At 44.9% G+C, this 19,957-nt stretch overlaps 1 protein-coding gene across 4 annotated transcripts in view; it reads right to left on the bottom strand.

Annotated features, from left to right (window-relative positions):
• Positions 1 to 19,957, bottom strand: part of LRIG1 (leucine rich repeats and immunoglobulin like domains 1) — a 136,494-nt gene that overhangs the window by 77,036 nt on the left and 39,501 nt on the right. The window lies entirely within an intron of this gene.

Genomic DNA, 19,957 nt, shown 5'->3' with positions numbered 1-19,957 from the left:
AGAGGATACAGAGTGGGCTCTGTGTTGAGAGCAGAAAGCCCGATGTGGGGCTCAAACTCACCAACTGTGAGATCATGACCTGAGCCGAAGCCAGATGCTTAACCAACTGAGCCACCCCAGCACCCCTCCACCAGGCAACTTTTTTTTTTAAAGTTTATTTGTTTTGAGAGAGAGAAACAGAGAGACAGAAGGGGAGAAACAGAGAGACGGGGGGGGGGGATCCCACATAGGCTCCACGCCATCAAAACAAAGCCCAACGCAGGGCTAGAACTCACAAACTGCAAGATCATCACCTGAGCCAAAACCGAGAGTCTGACGCTTAACCAACTGATCCACCTAGGTGCCCCTCTGTTTGGCAACTTTTAAAGAAATTCTAAAGTAAGCCAGACCTCTACCTACATTAGAGTGTGCCGATCCTAACGTCCAAGGCTGGATCAGATCCAAGGCTATTCTAAATGGCATTTTAAAAATTAGTATTTTACTCAAGCATCAAATATCAAGCAATAGTAAAGAAAAAAAAAGAGGGGTCAGGAACTGACCCTTTACTGTCTACAATCAGTGGCTCTCAACCAGGGATGACATTTGGCAATATCTGGAGACATTTTTAGTTGTCACAACTGCAGGAAAAAGGGGGGTGGGAGGCTTGCTACACACATCCAGTGCATGGAAACCAAGGATGCTGCTCAACATCCTACGATGGACAGGGCAGGCCCTGACAACAATTATCCAGCTCTAAGTGTTCATGGTAATTATTCACCGGTTGAGAAACCCCTGGTCTAAGCAAGAACTTGCAACTAAAAATTGTTGAGATGCATACTCCAAGTTGAAGGACCTGTTTTGAAAGTGGACACCTTTCAAGTCCCTAATCATAAGACTATCCATGAACACACGGCATGCCTATCATCAATGAATAAATACTGTGAGGGACAGTCACAAAGGAGATTCATGGCCAGTTTGAACAAAAGGCAGTGAAAACCTCACACACGAGCAGCTTTCTGGAGAAGACGGCATCTGCCACGATCATTCAGGAAGTGCATCTCTCCGCTCTCCTCCCCCAGCTCTACCCTGAGAGGTGCACACGGAGCAAGCTGACCTGTGTTGGCTCAGCAGAGCTCTCGGGTCAGCCCTCAGCCCACACCAGCCTGATCTTTCAGAAGCAGAGATCCACGGAGACGTGGTCCAAATGGGAACTTGGTGCACGTTACGCCTGCTCCCTGCCACCGAAATACGCCCAGTCCCACGTATGCCGAGGTCAACGTTTTTCATCTCAGCTATTAATTCCACTGGCATCACTGCCAATTAACAGTACTGAGAATCATGAGTTTCCGGTCTATCATCTACACGGCACGTAAGTGGCAACTGGCTTTTAAACTCACTCCCTCCAGAGACATTCCAATCAATGCTAACCTAGAGCTGATGGCCATTTCTCTGACAACTCAAGACATTCATCTAAATAAAAATCAGACGACACTTGAAATTAATGGTACATCTAAGTTCAGGGCACAGCCTGAATTAAAAGCAATTTGTCCAGAGATTATGTTACTATAAAAACTGAAGGTGGTAATTTTTTAAACCACATATTGAAGTCAAGCGTGAGCTTGTCTGTGCTTGGGGGTATTTATGATCGGGTTCACAGAAATCAACAGGTTAGACTTGAAAGAGAAAATCCACAAATGGAGAGAACCCCCCCCCCCCATCAGAGGGGGACAGACTGAAATTTTATTCTATTTTGAGCACATTATCATCAACAAGGGGGTGGAAATACTTTTTCTGGGTTTGGAGATAACATGAGTTTACAATGTCCACAACGTTTGTATCATCTGAGCTGGAGGAGACATCAAGGGAAGACTCAGAAATCACAAAGGCCAGAGGCCTGGAAGGCAAGTAAGTCACAAGGACGGCCACCCTGCCAGGTGTGCAAAGAAGCTTGACACAACAGTGCCGGCTTGCCCATCAACGGGGGGCGTTTGCTCCGGTCTCCAGACACGAGGGCAATGCAGACCAGTCTTCTCCACTTCCAAGAGAAGCTTAAATTCTGAATTGTTAGGTGAAATCTTTTTAATTCTTACAAAACAGAAAAAAGAAACTAACTCGGGATGGGCCAAACATAACGTACCTGCAGGCCATATCTGGACTAATGACCACAGTTGTTAACCTCACACCTGGGCCATTGACTCTTCAGGCAATTAGGTTCAAAAGGAATGTCTTGCTTCTGGCTTATATACATGGCCAGGGGGGAAACCAGTCTCAGGCAATCAACTGGGAAACTATCTGGAATGAAATTACTTATGTCCACATTCTTCACCAACTTGGTATTAGAAGAAAACCATTTTTATAATGTTTATTTTGAGACAGAGAGAGAGAGTGTGTGTGTGCAAGGGGCAGAGAGAGAAGGAGAGGTAGAGAGGGAGAGAATCCCACACAAGCACCACACTGTCAGTGCAGAGCCCGATGTGGGGTTCTACCTCACAAACCCTGAGATTGTAACCCAAGCCGAAATCAACAGTCAGATGCTTAACTGACTGAGACACCCAGGAGCCCCGGAATAAACCATTTTTAAAGCATGACACCGCTTGGTCCATCATTCTTCTAAAGAGCAGACAACATTTATTTAAACTTCAATAATGTGTAAATTCTGCTTTTTAGACAAGGCTACTTGCAAAAGGGTCTTCTGTAAGCTAGCCTTATGAAGAAGCTGAACAGTGTCGGGACCTCGTGTTGAGATTCTGGTAAACAGCAGGGAAGATGAAGACGCCTGTAAATGGAAATTTAAGCTCTCACTTGGGTCAGCCTGGATGAGGCCACTTTTTTGACTTTCGCTGAACTAGAAAAGCCATGTTATCAACAAGTGAGAGTCAGCAGACTGGTTCTCAAGGGGAATTCTCTCAGAGGGCCTCTGAGCAGTTACAGAGAGAAGACAGGTGGAAGCTCAGGTGCCCTGGAACGGCTTCCCCTTTTGGACACAGAGCTGCTTAGCTCTGAGGTCTGAGAAGTGACGGGTCCTGAAACCTGCAACACGCTGTTGATCTTCACCTGCTTTATCAGGAGATGGGCAAAGTGTTTACTGGAGCCTCCTTGACCAACATCATCTGCAACAAAATCTTCACAGACATTTTCTGGTTTGCTCCTCTCAGCCAGACACACTCTCAGCATGTTTTGTTTTGTTTTGACTGTGGTAAAATACACAAAATGTTACCATCTTAACCACTTTTAAGTGTGCGGCTCAGGGGCATGAAGTGCAGTCACACTGTTGTAGCACCATCACCAGCATCCGTCTCCAGAACCTTGTCATCTCCAACTGCAACTCAGCACCTCGTAAACAACGGACTCCCCACGCTCCCCTCCCCCCGACGCTGGCACCTCGCTTCTACTTTCTGTCTCTCTGAATCGGACAACTCTGGATACACGTAAGTGGAACTCTACAGTATTTGTCCTTTTGTGTCTGGCTTACTTCACTTAGCATAAGGTCCTGAAGGTTTGTCCATGTTGTAGCATGTGTCAGAATTTCCTTCCTTTTTAGGGCTGAATATTATTCTATTTTGTATGTATCTACAGACACATAGCCTGTATTTTGTTTATCCGTTCAACAGCTAATGGACATCTGAGTTGTTTCAGATGGGCTACTTGGGCTATTATCAAGAATGCTGCTATCAGCACTGGGTTGGTTTTTTTTTCCCCCCTCCCACTATAATTTTTTATTGAGACATCATCGACATGTACCATTATATTAGTTTCAGGTACACAACATAATGATTTGATATCTCAGCATAATATTTAAATAGAGTTTTTTTTAACCCTTTGCTATGTTCATTAACATCACTCATTTCTCAACAATTGAAGAAATGCACTTATTCAGCCCAAGGATTGTGCAGAGAAGGGTCTGAATTCTCATCTCGGGTCAGAAGAACAATCAAAGGGTTAATGGGGGGGGAGGGGAATCTTTCATGAGGTCTTTCTTTCAGGTGGCAGCTGACAGGCACACAAATCTAAAGCATCTCACTTATTTCTCCAAACATGATCGCCCCTTACCAGGCCCGGCATGTGAATGTGTCTTCAGTTGAAGGTTTCAGATTCTCCTGTCAAAACAATTCATCTGTCAGCAGGACAGATGCTGTCAAAAGCATTTCTGCACCTTTCAGTAGCAAAGAGGACTGGAAAGAAACCTCAGGGAATTTAGTTACTGCCAATTGCAGCTTTCACTAAACATTTTGTCAGCCATTGTCATAACAGAAATGTTCCCTGTTCTGGTACAAAGGGTGCGCAGATCTACCAACAATTGAGCCGAGCCGTAGATATTCTTCAGCTAATCCGCTGAAAGATGACCGTCCGGCCCACCGTCTGGAGAACACACAAGAGGCACCTCTGCAAAGAACAGCTCAAGTTGTAGCCCGGTTTTATCTGGGTCTGAGAAGCAAACTGTTTTAACAGTGCCCGGCAACAATCTGCTTGAGGAACATTTCTCCTGACAAAGGACCCCCACCCCCCAACCCCACTGATTTAGAAGCACTAAGTCTTTAAACAGCTGAGCAATCCCCACCATTATGGAAACCTGCGCAGTCCAGTTCGGGAGCCACTAGCCACGCGGCTACTGACATTTACACTGAAAGTGATCTTAATCACACAAGCACACAAAATGAAGAATTCAGTTCCTCAGTCACGCTACCTATACTCCAAGTGTGCAACCACCACGTGTGGCTACTGGCTACTGAAAGGCACAACGCAGACAGAGGACATTTCCATCAAGGCTGAGATTTCCGTTAAACTGTGCTGCAATGAAATCGTGGCAGGAATTAATGCATATTTCAAGTGAACTGGCACTGACAGAAGAAACTTGGATTTCAAAAATAAATTTGAATTTCCCAATAATTCAAGAGCTTGGGTGGGGTGGGGAAGGGGGCAGTGCGCCTGGGTGGTTCAGTCAGTTAAGCATCTGACTCTTGATCTCAGCTCAGGTCTTAATCCTGATCAAGGTCATGAGTTCAAGTCTCGTGTTGGGCTTTGCATGGGGTTCCGTGTTGGGCACAAAGCCTACGTTAAAAAAAAAAAATGCTGTGGGGGGATGGACACGGATGTTAGCAGACACCTTTTGGGCACACCAAGTTCTTAACCATCCCAACAGAGGACAGGGCCTTTGAAAATTCAATTCACGAGGAAGACACTCTTAATAAAAATGCCCCTTGAGTGTAATTCTATAGGCTTAATCAGTATTTACATAATCTGGCCAGCATCTTCCTGGATTACAACAAGAGCCACGTATTACAAACGTGGCAAACCCTATTCAAAGCTGGAGAACAATAATTCATTGACTTGTTGGAAGTTGAGCGATTAAAAGTTCCGTTTGCTTGGGAAGGAGCCATGGTGAGACCTAAGCCCAACGACATTGCTAGCACTTCATGGTCAAATACAGGCGCTGCTCACCGGCCACTGACAACACACACACACAACCTCCAGCTAGGAAGGGCAGCACAGCCAGCGCATGGCTGTATTCTTCAACATTAAGGCGAGTCGTAACTCACAGTAGAAGGAACTGGTCCTAAATCTGGGACAAGCACTCCCTGGGGAGTGAGGTTTTCCTGTTCAGTTTGGTTGTCAGGCCAGCCTATTTGCCATTACTCAACCCCGTCTGGCCTCCTGAACGTCGCGGTACTTTGCGTATTTTGAGCCTTCAGATGTTTGCTAAACCAAATAGCACAGCCTGGAAGACAAGTGTGAAGCGATCCAATGAGCTATCTAAGGGCGCACCGCGGGGGTGCCCAGGCCTCGCCTGGAAACCCCTTGTTTGTCCGGAAACCTGGGCCCCAGTGGTACATCTCTGCTCACCTCAAAAACTGCGCTGCTTGCTACCTATTAGTCACCTGGGGCGCCTGGGTGGCTCATTCAGTTAAGCGGCCAACTCTGGATTTCAGTTCGGGTCATGATCTCCTGGCTCGTGGGTTCGAGCCCCATGTCGGGCTCCTTCCTGACAGTGCGTAGCCTGCTTGTGATTCTCGCCCTCCCTCCCTCTGCCCTTCCCCCACTGGTGCTCACACTCTCTTTCAAAATAAAAAAATAAACTTAAAAAAAAATAAGAGAGAGACTCTCCTACTTAGAACTCCCTGGGAAAAACTGATGGGTCCTTTCAAATTTCAAGGGGTGTGAGTGAGGAAGAACATACAACTTGTGAAAGTTACTTAATCCCTTAAGCTTTTAAGGCCATGTCTGCTGCATTTTTACCTTCCGAGAAATTCCGTGTGGGACACATCAAGTTCCAATGAGATCACATTATGTTCCCTAGACCCACGTTATAAGGTTTTATGAGACTAAGTGATTTCTTTTTCAATCTGCAATGTTGAATGCTCATTCTATCTTTTTTTCTGTTATGATGCTTCCAAAAGCCACAACTGAATAGGCTGATTATATGCATTAAAGGCTTATACTGAGAATAATAATTAAAAGTGCATCTCAAATTAGAATTTTTTCCTCTGGCATCCTCACCCAAGAATTGTCTCTCTTCAGTAAGCTAGGTAGCCCCATAGTCCCTAAACTGAGGCCTGGAAAAAGAAACACATTCTGCACACAATCAAATGCACTATCATTCAGCTATCAACTCACTACATATGCTCATTTTGGTTTTTTGTGTTTTTTTTTAATGTTTATTTTTAAGAGAGACAGACAGAGCACGAGTGGGGGAGGGGCAGAGAGAGAGGGAGACACAGGACTGGAAGCAGGCTCCAGACTCTTAGCTGTCAGCACAGAGCCCGACGTGGGGCTTGATCTCATGAACCATGAGATCATGACCTGAGCTGAAGCCAGACATTTAACCAACTGAGCCACCCAGGTGCCCCGACATATGCTCGTTTTGTAAGCTTTTGGTCCAGAATGAATCAGTAATGAATCACTTCAATTTCTGAAAATGTTACACTGATAATTCTCTATGCACATGAGGCTTGCCCGCAACTGAAAAGAAGAGATAATACACTCTAGCCACATAAGGACCCCGCAATGAGTGACTGCTTTTACTCCTTAAAATCAGCAACAGAAACCAGTGTGAACCTCTGAATTCTAATGCTTAAGACATTACCTGAGAGAAGTCACCTCTGCCTGCTTCTGTTATCCCACAGGACTTATGTGACCTTCTCTATCTTAAAGGTCCATACATCTTACCCATGGATAATTCGAAAACAGGTCTAAGTCTTGGTCCTGTAGCACCCAACAGATGTCAAGTTCAACAAGTATTCACTGAATGTCTGTGTATAATGTATACTGCACTGTGCTAAGTTCTGATACCAATTGGGATAAGATCTAGTTCGTGACCTTATGGAATTTACAGCCGAGGGGTCAGATGAGACTGTGAACCAAATAATTACGGCCAAAGGCTCTAATATGACAAGCATCTTGGGAATGATGCCAATTGGTGGCTCTTGGGCCAAGGCAGATTTGCAGGGAAATTTGTTGGTTTCTGACTGAAGGGTATTTGGAGAAAAAGTCAAAAAAATTAAAATGGCAGTTTCTCTTGGAAATAATTACTGGGCCAGCATGCCTGATAGCTATCAGCTACATTTATTTCGCAGGTACTCCAAATGACCGCAGACCTCACCACTCTTATTGTCTCACCCAAGACCTCTTGACTCATTTACACTATCTGCCTGTTCCCGGGGGGAGTAATGTCATCTTCGGTATGGATACCACCGAGTCCAGATGGTGCTCAAAGCAGGGAAGATCAGCTGTGAGGAGGAAGGTTAATCAGGAAATGCAAGGCCTTAGCGAACCCTGGAAAAAGACTAGAAAAGGAGCATGGTTTCTGAGGAAGAATACTGGGAAATAAGGCCCGCAAAGTAAAATAAGCTGTGGTAAGTATGAAACTAGATGAACAAAAGGCCAAAAAGGCAGAACCTCCTAGAAAGGAGAAGGGCAACACGTGAACAGTTTCACAGTTTCAGGGCAAAGTAGCGAAAAGTAGCCCATGTCATCGGATCACAACCCACCAGTTATGTCAAGGGTTACATAAACCTAAACAAAGCCCAGAGCCAGGCCCCTCGTGACCATTAATCTACAGGGCCATTTAAAGTTGATTTCCAGAGTAGTTGCTCACCTACTCAAAAGTTTTGATCAAAAGAATCAAGAGCCCCACCTCCTCTGAAAGTAATCAGCATTAGCTTTCTATAACATCCCTTAAAGCAGCAGATCTGAGGATCTATTTCTCCTACCCAAATCTTGGTTTGGCTGAAGAGACAAAATAATTGAGTCTATTTCGTCTCATGCTTGGTTGTGGCGGTGGTCCTGGAGGGGAAGCCCACAAACAGCCCGTAACGCTCTCTTGGTACATTTGGTATGTGCATCATTAATCCCTAAAGATTAATTAATTTAATTAAGAGGAGGTACTCTGGCCTCACCAGCTCTGCAGTTGGTGGGTATTTCACAAACAAAGGGAATTTGAGCAGGAAATAGCTGCTGGCCACAGGCTGACCCTCCCACAAACCCGTCACGTACGGAACGCCACCCATGACCACCCCAGCAGGGAAGAGGTGGCTACAGCCACCATTTGGTTTTGCTATTACAGAAGTGGCTTTGCAGAGACTTGGAAATGGGGAGGCGAGGAGAGAGGTCAAGAGTCACCTACTTTATATTTTATCGTCTCTGAAAAGGGGTCACAAATTTGCCCTCTCAGAGAGTCCTTCAGCTCTACAGGACTTTCCACACTCATCGCGCCCACGATAGGACCGGTGCACCCTTGCCTCATCAATCTCTTGTCCAACGTGGCCCTCATGTCCTGAGGCACCAGGCGGTGCAGTGCGAGCAGTAGGCTCATCAATCAGGAACTAGAGGAGAAGGAAATGAAGCAAGAGCCGTAGTCACCTCTGGCAGCACACTTAGGGGCCTGAGCTCATGCAGTGAAAGGACGGAGGGGGACTCTCCTCAATGAAAACCTTGCTCTACTGAAGCAAGAAACAGAGACTTCTTCTTCTGTACAGTTAAAACAAGTCCGTCAAAGGGACAGGAAGTGAGGGACACATGAATCTAGGGGATAAATGGGGACTCCTTGCTTCACCAAGCGCTCTGTGAAGTCGACCAGTGCCCTCTGGTCATGGATTACGGTTTTTCTTTCCTAACACCTCCACCTGAAGCCCTCGGCCCTGACACACATCTGCAGGAAGATTAGCTTCCTGTAGAACCACCACTGCAAAATGTAAGGTGTTTACTAAAAGCAAGACGCGGCTTTAAAATTCATGAACTTTGGTTTCACGTACGAAAGATGCAAACTAGCCATGTCCTATAAACCCTCCTTCGATTGAATGCGTCATGCAACAGAATTGTGTAAACGTTGGCCCAACCACCAACTCTAAGTGACACTGTGATCGATTTCCTTTCCCAACACACTGAAATGATTCTCCACTTAACACTGAGTGATTTCACACACTTCGTGCCCTCACTCAAGGGCTCTCGGAGAGGAAAATAACTGTTTTAACACAGCCCCATAAAATAGCACTCTTGGTCACAAGAACAGGGTGGTCAAATTCCAAGCCTGTCTTTCTGGCAGAAGGTACAGCCGAGGATTTCACCGGGATAAAGGGATCAGGAAATTCTATACCAGTGACTCTGGATTCTTCAGAAATGAAACCTCTAATACTCCAATAACATATTACTTCCCGAGCACTACAGACACACATTAAAATATTCAAAACAAACAAAAAAACTCCTTCCCTCCATCTGAGTCATTACACACCCTCTCAACCGTCTTGTTTAGGAGTTTCCCAGAACCAGGAAAGCGTCGAGGCATTTGGTGGCTTTCTGAACCCCCATTTCTGACAACGTACTCTCTAACATGAAGCCAGTCAATGAAAATAATAGTACACAAACCTCATGTTACAGAAGCACATGCCAAAAATAAAAAATAAAACTGCAGTAACTCACCTCTGGACATGTAATGACCGGGGTTTGTTGTTGTTAACGAGAGTACAGTTGATCACGGAACAACATGGATTTGAACTGTGTCGATCCACTTATACACAGATTTTTTTTGCAGATCTTATACACAGATTTCCCCTTCCTTATGATTTTCTTCATAACATTTTCTTTTCTCTAGTTGACTTTATTGTAAAAATAGGGTACGTGATACACACATAACACACAAAATATGTGTTCATCAACTGTTTATGTGATCGGTAAGGGTTTTGGTCAACAGTCAGCTATTAGTAGTTAAGTTTTGGGGGAGTCAAAAATTATACACAGATTTTTCAACTGTGCAGTCGTGGTGGGGGAGGTGGTACCCTTTACCCCCTCCTCCACTGTTCAAGGGTCAACCGTATTTAGAAGGGTGATTTTAGGCAAATATACTTTGGGGTTACAAAAGAGCAATATATAGTTAAGTTGCCTAACTGTCTCCCTTAAAGCAGAGGAAAAAGGAAATGAAAGCTTTCTGTTTTAAGCAAATACATCTGTCCAAACAACAGCTTACCTTACTGTTATCAGCATCTCTTTCCTCCCCTGCCCACACACACAGAAAACTTAAGGAACAAATGACATAAGCGAGTGTAACTACCTTCCCAGGCTGAGCTACTCATAAGGAAAATCCTTCTGGGAAGCAAGACATTCCCAAGGGTGTGCACTGGAGTCCTCAATCAGCTTCCCCTGGGATGGACGTGCATGTTTCATTTTTCCAACTGAAATCACACCCACTACTCACTAACGTCTGACATCTCTTCAGGCCCGTGTGAAGCCAGAGCATCCAAAATCTATAAACCAAATAAGAAATCTAGGGGTACTTGTACTTATCACGACACTCAACATTATCAACAGCTTAAGTGCAAAGTTCCTTCAAATATTACCAATGCAACATCCTCTAAGCTTTCAACATCATCTTCTAGATTTCAAATATTCAAAAGTTACCTTCTGGGTTTATCCTCCCTTCCTTTCCCAGCTACCTCAAAACTTAAAAATGAAGATCCCTTAGATACAGAGAACAGATCCCTGGTATTAAGTCAGCCAAAGTCAAAAACTCAATTTACTCACAACTTTTCAAGAATACATCCCGTTGTATTACAGGGAGGCATGAGAGTGTCTCTAGCTAAGTATTTTAAAGAAAATGCAGTTTTAATAGGTCAGCCTCGTGAGTAACAGTTAAGTCGCTGACTTTATTAGCCAGCTTATCAACTTGGGCTCTCATTCTGTCAATTTTTCCGTTGGGCTTTTTAAAGTTTATGTGTGTCATGAAATGCCTGGCCGAAGCCAAAAGGCAAAGTTTTTCTTTCAACGATACAAAGATGTCATGAAACGCAGTAAACTTAAAAGCCCATCTACACGGTTTTCCTGGGGCTGCGAAAATTTCTCTGGCCCTGGTTGCTGAATGGCTGAGAAGACACAAGGTCAAAGTGCAACAACCACACAGTATTGCAACATGCATTATCTTACACAGACTGCCTTCTGCTAATAAAATATGGCACTTCCTATTCACTGAAATTACAAGCACAAAGAATCAGATGCATGGGACTTCCATCCTTGAACATATAAAAGTTTTACTATGGCAAATGGCAAGCTGGCTGTGAAAATGACGGAGTCATAATATACTTCCATTTCTGCTGCTTTTTTAAAATCATTCAGCAAGGCCTCTAAAAAGATGCCTCACCTCTTCCACATGGGCCAGTTACATTCAGTGAGGCCCAGTGCATCATCACACGCAGAGGCCCTCATGTAGGTGCCCTTCTCCCCTCCTCCCTGTCCCAGGCCAGTCTGCAGTTCCAGGTCACTGACTCCCAAAGGTGTGTCTTAAAGGGTGGGTCCTAACGGTAAATTCCGCTTGCTAAGCTATACATTAACCAAATAACAAATACTGGCACCTATGGGATGGGAGTCTGTTTTTCAAGTAAATCACCACCAAAGTTGATGAAAGCCCTACTGGTAACCAACCGTAAGGGACTCCCTTTGGAGCCCCAGGTTCAGGCTGGGGAAACCTCAGTAACACCAGGTGTGGACATTCCGTGTGGATACTCTGTATCGTCTCCGTGTGCTAGGGAGAAGTAAGAGCCATTCAATTCCCACCTCAGCAGGACATCAAGGCCCACAGGCCCCACCAAACCCAGACAGCAGCCACCTAAGGCAGCTGCCCTATGACCAGCTGGGACATCTTTGAGTTACAACGCTGGTTATCCAATGAACCCACAGGCAGCCCCCACCCCTGCTTCCACAATCACTCCTTTTTAAAGATGATATAATCAAAGCGGACTTGGTTACAAGTATCCGTTCAGCTTCCCTTAGTCAAATAACTACAGCTTGGCCTCCTTCTAAAAAGCTCACTACCTTTTCTCGACGGGGGAGGGAGAATCTCAGAGGAGGGGTTGAGGCTCCCTGCATAGGGCACACTAACAAAACTGGCATCGCTATGCCACTTTGGTTAGAGGGCAGTCTGGTTCCGTGCCACGAGATACAGGAGATCAAATAAAGGATGGCTGGAGGTGTGGCACAGTCGGCTCTGTAAGGCACGGAGCTTCGATGGCCAACCTGTCTTCCAGCTAAGACTCCTCCAGACGACTCCCTTCTCCTCACTCCCCACCCCGCCCGGCCCCCCCCCCCCCGCACCCCTTCTAAAAGACCCTCCGGGGCCCAGGTCTGCCCCACATGGCCACACAAGCATGACTCTGCAAAACTGCGCTGGCAACTTACTTTGCCTGCCGCGCACTGGATGGGGATCGATAAACCAGAGCAGGTTTGGATTCGGTTAGATTTAAGCTTGCACAAGCACAAAGAGAAAACCACCCACTCTCAAACCCAGAGAGCTACTGCAGAAAGCACCTGCACAAACCTGTCAGGGTGGTTTATAAGGTCACAAGCACCTCAGAAAAGATCTTTTATTCCTAGGGCCATGAGACCAATGGTCGGCCACACTGCTGGCGTCAATATTTATCTAAGGCCTAGGTATTCATGATGGTATAAACCAGGCACTTTTTCAACTTATTCATTCACGTAATTTACCACTACAAAGCCCCAAAACAGAGATGCATTTACAGCTTGAATTTCTTTTCTTCCATTTCCATACAAGGAGGCTGGCTGTGGGGGCCCATGGTCTATGTCAGCAGAATCCCGGCAGTTTGAGAATAAGTATTCTCAATGTATTTGAGAACTGCCCGTATCAAATGTCATTGCACCTGAGGACAATAAAGAGAGGGAAAAGGGAAACAAAGCGCCAGCTCTCTCCCCTCCCTTGGCATGCATGTTTTCTGCACTGCAAATGAGCAAAGCCTAGGCCTTGAAGTAACCAAACCCCTAGAACCACACCCAGGCATTTCTAAGTGTGACTTACACTGCAGGCTTAATCCAGCAACCAATATCCAAAGGTATGTAATGCTCAAAGGAAGACATGTGCTATTTATTCAACAGCCCTGTCTGGTCAGTTCCAATCTCCCTCCTCTTCAATCCTTTATGGAGTCTTCTTCCCTTCACCTGCAAATAAAGGCCTATATACAATGCCCCTTACTAGGTAAAAGTCGGAAGGGATAACTAGTTTTACTAATGTGACCTTCAGAACTCTGAAAATAGCTGTGCATTGTAGAAACGAGGTTCACACGTGGATTCCTCCAATCTCTCCCCCATCAAAGTCCTCAAATCTCCTCTCTGCCATGGATGCTAATTGAAGCTCCCTCCATCAGCTATGCTGGCTTCTTCCAAGGAGACGCACTGCTGTGCTCCCATGGCAGGAGCGACGGGCAGGTAGCAACTTCAGGTTTTCATGCCAAGGAAACTGAGGCACGGGACAAAGATGGCTCTCTCTCCAGAGAAAAATTAAAGAACCTGAAAGCTCTCTTGCAAAGCAGCTGGGAAGTGACAGACTTCTGAAGCCAGCTACCTGTGATGCACTAAATCTACTTTTCTGATACAATATACACAATTCTTCCCAAGTAGACAGGTATCCCTACCAACCCCCTCACCAGGACTCTGTATACTCCATGTAGCCCAATAAAGATGATCATACTGATAGCTGCCAACAGGTTGCAAATCACTTCAGTTCCTTCCTAAGCAAAATTACGATGGCAAGCGATGAGCTATGATATATGATCCACGTGTGGCCTGTGAGGGGCCAACATTCCTACCTCTGCTTTAAATACGCCTGTGGAGTGAAAGCAGGCAAGCACTGAGCCCAAAATGGTAGCAGCTGAGGGTGTGGTCAGTTTTATTTTTTTCTTACATAAAAATATACACGACACTTAAGCAGCCAGTATTTCCTCACATACACTTAAGTTAATAATTCACAAACCAACTGACATTCATCAAGGATCAGAAAATTTAAAGGTGGTTTGTGCAAACACTCATGTTCCTGCTCTTACCTAACAGCTGGTTTATTCAACTGATGGCTTCTGTTGCCCTTAGGGGCAGATAGTACCTCAAAATGTTATTTGTGAAGGCAGTTACACACTACCCAGGTCACTTAGCTTCTGAGTTTCACAGTATCTAAACTCCAGTAATCATTTTCCCCTCAGAGGGAACAGGTAGACCGTGATAGTAAGGCAAAGAGAGAGGACAAAGTTATCCCACTTTGCTGGTAACACTTTATTGTAATCATGCTCCCTCATTTCTAATCTGGTCCCTCCTAATGGACAATCCCCAAAGATGCCAAAACAATGCTGGAGCAGTAGGTATGGATGGAATAGCGCTCATCTTAGAGGAAGGCTCTAGATCTCAGACCAGACGTCCTTTTCTACATAAGGCATGCCTCTCTGCCTCAGCTGCCCTCTAAAACCGAGGGCCTGATTCCCTCTGCCCTCAGACCTTATGCTCCCCACCTCTCTTTCTTTTCTCTTTTTTCTGTGTGTGTGTGTGTGTGTGTGTGTGTGTGTGTGTGTGTGAAAGTATCAGTTTATTCTTACAGGCATGAAAATTACCAAGTGAGATTGATATTACAAACAGAGAAACAAATTTAGGCACAATTTTTTCCCTCTTTTTGGAAAATACAGTTCTAAACATAATTTAACAGTTTGAGAAGTCATGAAATAATGCATTTTATTTATTTGGGTAATAATGAGACATTCTTATAGCCATACTCTTGATTTTTTTACTTCCTATGATACTGAGAATTTTTTTTAATTCTAATTTTTTTTATTATTTTTTTAATTTACATCCAAATTAGCATACAGCGCAACAATGATTTCAGGGAGATTTTTTTTTTTTTTTTTACTAGTTGACACATAATCCTCTCTTTTTTTTAAATTTTCTTTTTTTTTTTAACGTTTATTTATTTTTGGGACAGAGAGAGACAGAGCATGAACGGGGGAGGGGCAGAGAGAGAGGGGAGACACAGAATCGGAAACAGGCTCCAGGCTCTGAGCCATCAGCCCAGAGTCTGACGCGGGGCTCGAACTCACGGACCGCGAGATCGTGACCTGGCTGAAGTCGGACGCTCAACCGACTGCGCCACCCAGGCGCCCCAATCCTCTCTTTTTTGATCTCACTTGGTTTCACTCTCTCTAAAATCCTGCCTATGTGTGTTGAGAATAGGGGCAGGGAGAAGGAACCTAAGGAGCCTTTGCCAACCACTATTTGAGTGTCTCCATCCTGGTGCAGGATAGAAGGATTCTCAGTTGTTGGTTATGTTAGTTTTTCAGCCACAGGAAGTTCAACCTTGGAGGTGTGAGTGGCAAAGCTGTGAACCCTCTACAAACACACGACCCACAGGGCAGTCTATGAATCCACGATAGCTGCATAGCCATACGCACACCCATGAACCTTGTAAAAGAGGTTACACATTAACTACCACACATCTCAAGGAAGATCCTATCACCTCCACCATCTCCACACCTGTGATATCCCACCTTTGAAAGGGCTTTCTGGAAATTGCTACCACGAAGTTTAAAATAAATGCATACAGGTCCATTTTCTAATTTTTGTTTTTAAGAAACGGCTCCTTTCAGCAGGTACAGATGATCCCTCAAAGGCATCAAGTGAACCCCCAGGAGGCAGAAAGTAACACCACACCCAAAAGATGTGTAGGACAGCCAACCGGTGGTTATTTCTACAAGTGTGTGTAGACAGATGTTTCAGGGACACAGAGGAACAGTGCCTGGGATAATTCACACAGCAGAAAAGCCAGGGGTCACTCACACTTGGTCTGGAAATTAACGAACACACATATGCTTATTAAGCACCGGCTGTATGCCAGGAATGGCTCTGGGTTCTAAGACCATGCTGCAGAAGCTGGCCTCTACCCACAAAAAGTTCACAGTCAGGAGGGGAAGACAGACGCTGAGGAGGTAACCAGAGATGTACTCTCAAGACTATCCCAGAATAAGACAGCAGCCACTCTTGCCTGCGTGTTCTAGGAAAGCCCTCTGAGGAAATGTTTAACCTCAGACCGGAAGAGAAAGATGAGTCAGGGAGGATGAGACCACAGGCAAAGGCTTCCAGGGAGGAAAAGGCTCAGCTAGGGAAGGAACTACCTCGTCTTATCTGGGCCAGAGCTCAGAAAGCCCCGGGTACCGAGTGACCAGAGGTGGGCAAGAGGAAAGGGGTCTCGGGCTTGGAGTCAAAGGGACGTGTAGCTGAGCCTCAAAGAGCCCACAGTCCAGGCTAATGGCTCTCACACTAAGACTCCAAAGCCAAGTCCTCTTCAGTATTAAAATGCAGAGTCCCAGGACTCGTGCCACAAATTCACACTCTAAGGTCAATGGAGGAGTTAGAAAATACCTATTGGCTAACTAGAGGACTAACAGGGGGCCACCATATAATCCCTATTTCACTTGTTGAGAGATGGCCCACGGGCCTGTCTACCTACATTGGTGGATCGCCGAAGGTGGGGCTGTCAGTATGTTCACAAGCTGTACCTGTAGGCCTTCTCTCAGGGTCCCTTCAACCACCTGGAATCCCCACCTCTACCTATGTACTCGGCTCATCTAGAATGGGACTCAAGAGTAGGAAATTCCAAACAAAAACACAGAGAATCCTATCCTGTACATCCAAGCCTAAGGCTCTAAATGCTTACAGAGATTCAGCACTAGCCCCTGAATAACTCAATGAGCCCCTCTCCCTCTCATTTCTTGTTGTAAAGGAAACCGTTGCAAGGCCTCAGCTTCCTTTCCCATTAAAAGCCACCAGGGCCAGCGTTTTCAATTAGCTGTGTCAGCCCACCGGCCGAAGCCGTCCAAGTTCAATTTGTCTTCCCTCCCCCAGCTTCCGGTTGCCACCAAGCACTTCACACCTCCCTATTGTAAACCCGTCCAGAGCAATTACCCTGCCTGCCTTTGGACAGCCTCAGTACTGCATTTCTGCCTAATTTATAGCTGCAAAGCTCTGTCAGCAAAGGCAGGCTTGCCCTGGAGCAGAGGAAATGCAGAGAAAATAGTTAGACCTGGCTATAAATGTATATGCACACCAAGTTTCCTGAGGTTACAGGTGGGCAAATCCCCCCATTCTCCTGGTAGAGAACACTGTGTAATGAGCTCCCACACAGACCCTTGAATCTGGATTCGTGGCAAGAATAATCACTACTCTGTTCTCTAACATTTCCTCCTCTGCCTGGGATTACAAACTGGTAGGGGGGCAGGGGGGGTGGTAAGTAAACCAAATAAGCCTGGTAAGTACTGCCGATTCTATTTCTACCTGAAGATCTGGTCTTTAAAAAAAAAAAAAATACCCAAAACCTTCAAAATGAAGTTTTTCTCTCCCTAAGTACAACAGACAAAAGCATGTCTACCTGGGGAAAACCCCAAACCATTCAAAACTGTCCAACCATCCAACCTATCTCTTTTTTTAATGACTCAGGTAAAAACTGGGCAAAGAATTGACATTCCTCCAAAGAAGATCTAAAAATGGCCAATAAGCACATGAAAAAATGCTCTGCCTCAGCAGTCATTAGGAAGATACAAACCCAACCCACAAGGTGATACCACTCCATCCCACTAGGATGGTTACCATTGAAAAGAACAGACAATAACAACTACTGGTGACACTGGGGACAGAGAGGAAACTTTATATGCCTGCTGGAAGACAGTCTAACAGCTCCTCAAAAAGCTGAACACATTTACCCTATGACCCAGCACATCCACCTTAGGCATATGCATACCCCAAGACAAAGGAAAGCATACATTTGCAGAAAATTTTGCACACCAACGTCACAGCAGCATTACACAGAAGAGCCAAAAGTGGAAACAACCCGAAGTTCACTAACTCATCAACAGATACACAAAATGTGGTATATCCATACAATGGAATATTAGGCAGCCATAGAAAGGAAAAGCACTGATACATGCTACAACATGCAAGGACTGTGAAAATATTTTGCTAAGTAAAAGAAGCCAGACCCAAAAGGCTGGTATTATATGACAGGATTTACATGAAATATCCAGAATAGGCAAATCCATAGAAAGAGGAAGTCGATGTGGCCAAGGGAGGAGAGGGAGAAAGCAGGGAGGGGCAGCTAGTGGGTTCAGGATTTAATTCTGGGGTGATGAACATGTTCTGGAATTAGTGACGATGGCTGTACAACTCTGTGAATACACTGAAAACCCTGGATTTCTTTAAAAGGATGATTTTTTTTTTTATGGAATCTGAATTATATCCCAATAAAGCTCTTGTTTTTTTTAAGGGAAAAAAAAAAACTGCTGCCTTACCAGGCTCTCAAAATTCTAAACTGAAAATGCCAACTATCTACTTCGGTACCACAAACATGCAAGAATACTTTTCCAAACGCTAGTAAACAAATGGAGAGCAGGCAAAATACCCAGATTCTGAGTGGTAAAGTCATGACCCCACCTTCCAAAGTCCCTCTTCCCAGTCAGTCCTTCCTGTGTCCTACACTCACTGCCACAGCTCTGCTCGTGAAGACATCGCAAGTGGAAAACCTCAGTTGGAGCATACCTTCCCACAGAAAACAAATTCTCGGGATTTCGAAAGTGCATTTTTCTCTTCTTTTGAGTAATTATTTGACGAGGCTGTGGAAAGCAGGTTCCCAATGCCAGCGATTCAAAAATTAGGAACACGCCAGAACGCAGGAGAAATGTCACCACAGCGGGGAGAAAATAAATTAGTCAGATTAAGATGAAGATCTAATTGATTAAGATCTACGTCCAGGCAGATTTTAGAATCAATTTGCTATTTCTGGAAGGCTAGAGACTATACATTTCCATTTTACAATGTTTTTTCTTTACGTTTATTTATTTTTGAGAGAAAGAGACAGGGTGCAAGCCGGGGAGGGGCAGAGACAGAGAGGGAGACACAGAATCTGAAATAGGCTCCAGGCTCTGAGCTGTCAGCACAGAGCCTAACAAGAGACTCGAACCCACAAACTGTGAGATCATGACCTGAGGTGAAGTCAGACACTTAACTGACTGAGCCACATTTCCATTTTAGATTAAAATTCGTTTAAGTTCACTGAAAGCAGATATAAATGCCCAACGCCTCCCACGCTCCACCCCTGCACAGGTATGCTGGTCGTTCTTGGCCAAGAGAGTGTGCCCTAGCCCTCCAAATGCTGTCCTCGCCAGCAAAGAGGCAGTTAACTGGGAAGTCCGAAAGTCTAATGGGGCCTGGATGCTAACCAACATCAAAGAGATTCCAGTTGCTCCCTTTGTGCAATAAACTTCTTTCACCCAACATCATTCACACTTCGAAAGTGCAAAGTTCACTCTGATATTGGTGGCTTTCTCACTTTGTAGCTTTTTTGGCAAGTGCCCCTTGGCCTGGTTGTTCATTAATATATAATCAGAACATTAAAAGCATTGTTTCACCTTCTAGGGAGTCTATGGCCAATTTAATAAAGCTGACATTGTGCCCAGCACGGGGGAACTACCCTGCAACTGGCAGAGAATTCAAAGATGCACAGACTGGAAGATATATACATGTATATCCACACACACAGACACAGTTATTTCACAAGATGTTTTTGGTATTCCCACATGGCAAAGGGATAAGATTAAAATGCTTATCTTACCACAGAGATTGACCTGGCACTTCTTTCCTTTCAGTCATTTCAACACCAACTTGCTTCTTACCTTTAAAC

The sequence above is a fragment of the Acinonyx jubatus genome, chromosome A2, assembly GCF_027475565.1.
Source record: "Acinonyx jubatus isolate Ajub_Pintada_27869175 chromosome A2, VMU_Ajub_asm_v1.0, whole genome shotgun sequence".
NCBI lineage: Eukaryota > Metazoa > Chordata > Mammalia > Carnivora > Felidae > Acinonyx > Acinonyx jubatus.
This window is presented reverse-complemented; position numbering and strand designations above follow the sequence as displayed.